The following is a 5,529-nucleotide window of genomic DNA, read 5'->3' on the forward strand; positions in this document are numbered from 1 at the left end:
ATTGGGAGGTCAGGTCTACCCATTGGTTTTCTTGGCGGATGACCTGGCCTCCGGAGGCTACGGAGGCCAACCGCTACACCTGGCCTCTGAAGGGGGACTTTCTCTCTCCCCCCCCCCCCGTCCTCGGAGTCCAGGCCTACCGCCAAGAAAGCCAGTGGGTTGACATGGCCTCACAATGGGACTCGTCTGGCCGAGGCCAAGGCACAGCAAGAGCGTAGGAGACGGCTGTTGGGTGGGGCAGGCTTCCTTTGGGTCGACCTGGCCTCCGGCTATCTAGACGACCCCCCCCCCTCTCCTTTTTAGCGAGCGCTGCTTCATACGGTCCTCCAGGATTCTGTCGGATTACTTGTTCGCACCAAGCTTTGGTCCCTCCTTTTCCCGTGCCCGTTTCCTTGATCTTTTAATTGCTCGTACGGTTAATTAATAACTCGTCGGTGATCTGACAGTCCCATGACGTTTTGTGGCGTTCTTTCCAAAACGTGACTGTCCCATCCGATTCCGCATCCAAGCCTCCTCCTCCCAAGATGCTTTTTGGGGGGGTGGGGGGGGGGGAGGAACAAAAAAAATACCCATTTCATTTCTCCGATGTGACGATTTGCAAAATTAGATCTTAAGAACCGGCTGAAAAAGAGGGTCTCTATTTCCGGTCAACCGAAACCTCCGTCCTCTATCGTCCGGTAAAACTCAGCTCCCGTTAAAGGGGACTTGTTCGTCCCTGCCGTGAGCCGTGTGAGTTCACGCATCCCTTGTGCCATCGGACCTTCCGGAGGAGGATAAACTTGAGCTGGAAAATTTCCAGCTGCCACGAAGCACGCATTGACACATTTCACTCTCTGAAACAAGCGCCGATGAAAATTTCCCCACGACGTTCTTTTTTCTCTTCGTAACCACGCCTCTCAGTTTTGGCGCCGCTAGTTCTTGCCTGGCCCAAACCGTATTCCCAAACGTTTGACCGTCCCTTTCAAATGTCCCTCCCGAACCTCCTTTGTGCTTCCCAGCCCGTCCTGTGAACCGCTAATATCGATTCCTTTGTGCTCATCGCTTGCATCAATAGGCTTTGACTTTTCCATGTTAACGCTTGCAAATTCCTCCCTATTAATTCTTCTTTCATGCCTCTTCAAATGACCTTTGACCTCCTTCGACTCCTCAGGATCTCTACCCGCTACATAAGGGTCACCTGCGTGGGCTACGGTTTTTAGGGTGTCATTTCCTACCCGAACCCCTTCGATGACCTGATCTTCTTGAATTCGTCGAAGCGGCGGCTCGAGAGAAATTACATAAAGGAGCGGGCTTAACGGGCATCCCTGTCTTCACCCACTGCCATGGGCACTCGCACGGCTCCACAATAGGCCAACATTTTCATGGCAGGTCTAGAACGGCCTTTTCTGAACTCATACCCACTGGCACCTCTCCTTGACTTGAGATTCATGGATGACATTTTCTTTGTCATGGCAAAGAAGCCCTTGAAAGATTTCACCAGGCTTTCAGCGACTTCCACCCCACCATCAATCGAACTGTGAATTATTCCGAACGAGAAATCGACTCCCTAGACACCACGGTACGGATCCACGGGGGGCACACAAGCACCACATTGTACCGGAAACCGACAGATCGGCAAACGTATCTACACGCGTCCAGCCACCACCCCGACCCTATCAGACATTCCATTGTCTATAGCCAAGCCCTACGCTATAGTCGCATCTGCTCCCATCCTTCAGACAGAGACACACGCTCGAGAGACCTACAGCAAACATTTTCGCAACTACAATATCCGGCGGATATGGTGCGAAAGACGATCGAGAAGGCCAGAATGATGCCCAGGCACAACTTACTACAAGCTAAGCCCAGAGAGAACGGCAACGGGGCACCTCTGGTTGTCACTTATAGCTCCCAACTAAAACCAGTCCAACGTATCATTAAGGACCTGCAACCCATGCTGGATTGTGACACTTCCCTCGCTGAAGCACTGGGGTGGGGGGGGGGGTGGGGGGGGTGCGCGCGCGCGCGTGTCCCTTTCTTGCTTGCAGGCAGCCGGCTAACCTAAAACAACTTCTCACCCATGATGATGAACTACTTCACAAGAACATGGACTCTGGCACCAAGGCCTGCCACAAACCGAGGTGCCCACTTTGCCCTCATATAGATTCCAGGAACACCATCTCTGGACCCGCCAATGTCAGCCATACTATCTCAGGTTCATATTCCTGCTCATCTTCTAATGGGATTTATGCCATCACACGCCAGCAACGCCCTTCCACAATCTACTTTGGACAAAACAGGTCAGTCTCTCAGACAAAGACTAAATGGACATAAGTCTGACATCAGAAACCACGATATTCAAAAGCCAGTGGGTGAACGTTTCAACCTTCCGGGACATTCTGTTGCAGATTTAAGAGCAGCGGTTCTCTTACAAAGGAATTTTAAGGGGAGATTGGAAAGAGAAACTGCTGAATCACTGTGGATCTTCAAACGAAAGGCAACGCGTTGACCTGGGCTGAATAAAGACCTTGCGTTCATGGCCCATTACCAATGCTGATTTCTCCACACCCATCTCTCCCCTGGACGTCACAGACTCTTCTGCATATCACACCTCATCCCATCAAGCCCGCTATTCACATAGACATACTGGTCCTCTACTTAAAGACCGATGGATTCACATTCTAGCTGTATCTGAAGAAGTGAGCCGTGGCTCACGAAAGCTCATACCCTACCGGAAAATACGTTTGTTAGTCTTTAAGGTGCTCCTGGACTCGGTGCCCTTTTTCAGCCCCCTTGTAGTGGTTTTCCCCTCCCTTCCCGGCCATTCACTTGGGGCCGTACCAGGGAGATCCAGAGCAAGCCGTCTCTCTAACAGGCTCGCAGAGAAGGACACGGAGCTAACTCTCAAAGTGGCCCGGTTCGGTCGGCGAGCCCCGAGGACTAGGCGGCCACGGGCCGAACGCCACGGTTGAGCCATCCGAGACTTCTATTTATGCCGACGTTTTGAAATCACCCTCTCGGCGGCTTTTCGTGTCTCGGGGTCCGCGCCGGCAATCCTTTCGGACGCACGGGTATGGATAGCGAGGTACGGTGAGGGGGGAAAGCATTTGATCCCCTGCTGAATTCGCCCCTTTGCCCTCTGACGAAGAAAGGACCCGTCCTTAATTTTAACGGTGGGTGCGTCGTCGCTGTGAGAGACAGAATAACCACAGGAAAAAAACCAGAAACCCAGAAGACAAAAGCCAGAGATTGTGGGACCCCAATTCAAAAAGCCAAAAAGATAAAGTACAAGAAGATTGCGATGTCAAAACAGTGTTATTGAAAATTTGGAAAAGATATAAAAAGAGAATAAGTCCTTCTCCACCATCTGTAATGTCACCAACTGAAGCTTATCGTGATAATGTTAAACTAAAACCGGGTGTTCGTTTCACCTACAACGACATGATAGAGTCTACGGGTGAAATCAAGGATATGATCAAACTTCAAGAAAAATTTCAAAAGTTGAATTGGTTAACTTTTTGACAATTGAGATCCAATCTGCAAAAAGACTGCTCATATCCACAACCATTCCGTGAACTAACTGAATTTGAGCAGTTAATATCTAAAAATGATTCACACATATTAGGAAAAATAGATAAACTTCTCCTGAAATACGATACAGAAGAAGAACAAGTGAAAACAAACATGATAAAGTGGATGCAAAATCTTGGAGAAATGATCAAGATGGACTCACTCATGGGAAAAACTTTGCTCCTCCGAATTGAAATATACTGTTTCCCAAGAAGTTAAAGAAAATTGGTACAAGACCTTCTACAGATGGTACCTGACTCCCAATAGGCCTTCTCAAATGACAACTCCAGGGGGAAAAGGCGCATGTTGGAAATGTCAAGAATCAGACGGTTCTTATTTTCATGTTTGGTGGACGTGTCCAAAGCGACAACTCTACTGGAAAAAAAGTTCATCGTGAACTACAATTGATGTTAGATATGAAGTTTATATTCGACCCCAAATTTTACCTACTCAGTATAGTACCGTTAGATTTACCTCAAAAACTGCATGACGTTTTTAAGTATGCTACAACAGCTGCCAGAATAATCCTAGCAAGAACATGGAAACAAACCCACATACCTGAAATTGATGATTGGAAAGAAAAACTCCTGGAATATGCAGCAATGGCTAAAATGACTGATGAATTAAATCCCAAACTCAGTGAATCTACCGACCAATTTCAGGAAAAGTGGGCTTCTTTTTATACATATATGAAATGCAACTAACATGACTAATATATGCTAAAATATTATAGGATTCTGCTGTATACTTTTTACCCCAAATAATTGCTAAACAAGAATAAGAATTTTTAAAATACAAGAGATATTATGAAGCAAAAACTTCAAACTAAAGTCATTTTGTAACTTTATTTTATTCAGAAATCATTTTACAATACTGCTTTGTTTTTATAATGTTAACAGCTATCCCTTTCCCTTTTTCCTTTCCTGTACCCCTTAAGATATAAAGAAGAGGAAAAAAAAGAAAGAAAAAAGCCAGAGATTGACGTGCAGTCCAGGGAGGGAAAGAAGCACTCGATCCCCCTTCGACCGGCCGGAGCCTAACCCTCCGCCTCCCTCGGCCTGGGGGGGCTCCTTGCAAGAAAGATCTCATCTCGTGGAGTCGCCACGATCGTGAGAACGGTGATGAAGCAGCCCAAAACTACACGGGGGGGGGGGGGCTTGTCCATGATCTCAGGGCAGCCGGGGCCATCGTCACGGAGGGCGGCGCGGCGGCCAGGCCGACCTCCTTAGGCGGCAATGGCGCGAAGGTCCGCCAGGGGGCCGCTTCCGGGAGGCCCGGCCGGGCGACGCTTCCGGGAGGGCCGGGCGAATTTCGGCCGAGGCCGCGGTCCTCCACGGAGGCCGGGCGCGGCCTCCCCGGGCGGGTGGCTCGCGCGGAGGTTTTCAGGAACAGGAATTGAAGGGGGGGGATGCGAGCCAGCGAGCCAGCCGCGGCCGGCTCCCGCGCCGGGCCGGTCCCCGCTCCCCCTTTCCGATCGATGTGGCACCCCGGGCCGCGTCGGGGAGGACCCTCCGCGGGCCGGCCCTCGGGTCGGCGTTCAGGCGGAGCGGCGCCTCCCCACGCCCGCGGCCCGACGACCGAGTCCGCCGCCCGGCCCCGCCGCGGGCCGGGCGCCCGCCCCGCAGGGCGAGGCCGCTCCGAGCCGGCCGCCTCCGCCCAGGGGCCCGCGCACGAGGACCGGAGGCGGCGGCGGCGGGGGGCGAACGCCCGCCCGCCTGCCTCCCGGTCGAAAGCCTCCCTTCTCTAGCCTCCGAGCGCACCCGTCCCGACCGCACGGTACGACGATTGAGATTTCTTCGGAGGGCCGAATGTCTTAAACTTCTTTGCTGTGCCTTGGCCTCGGCCAGACGAGTCCCATTGTGAGGCCATGTCAACCCACTGGCTTTCTTGGCGGTAGGCCTGGACTACGAGGACGGGGGGGAAAGAAAGTCCCCCTTCAGAGGCCAGGTGTAGCGGTTGGCCTCCGTAGCCTCCGGAGGC

This window comes from Euleptes europaea, chromosome 9 (genome assembly GCF_029931775.1).
Source record: "Euleptes europaea isolate rEulEur1 chromosome 9, rEulEur1.hap1, whole genome shotgun sequence".
Taxonomy (NCBI): Eukaryota; Metazoa; Chordata; class Lepidosauria; order Squamata; family Sphaerodactylidae; genus Euleptes; species Euleptes europaea.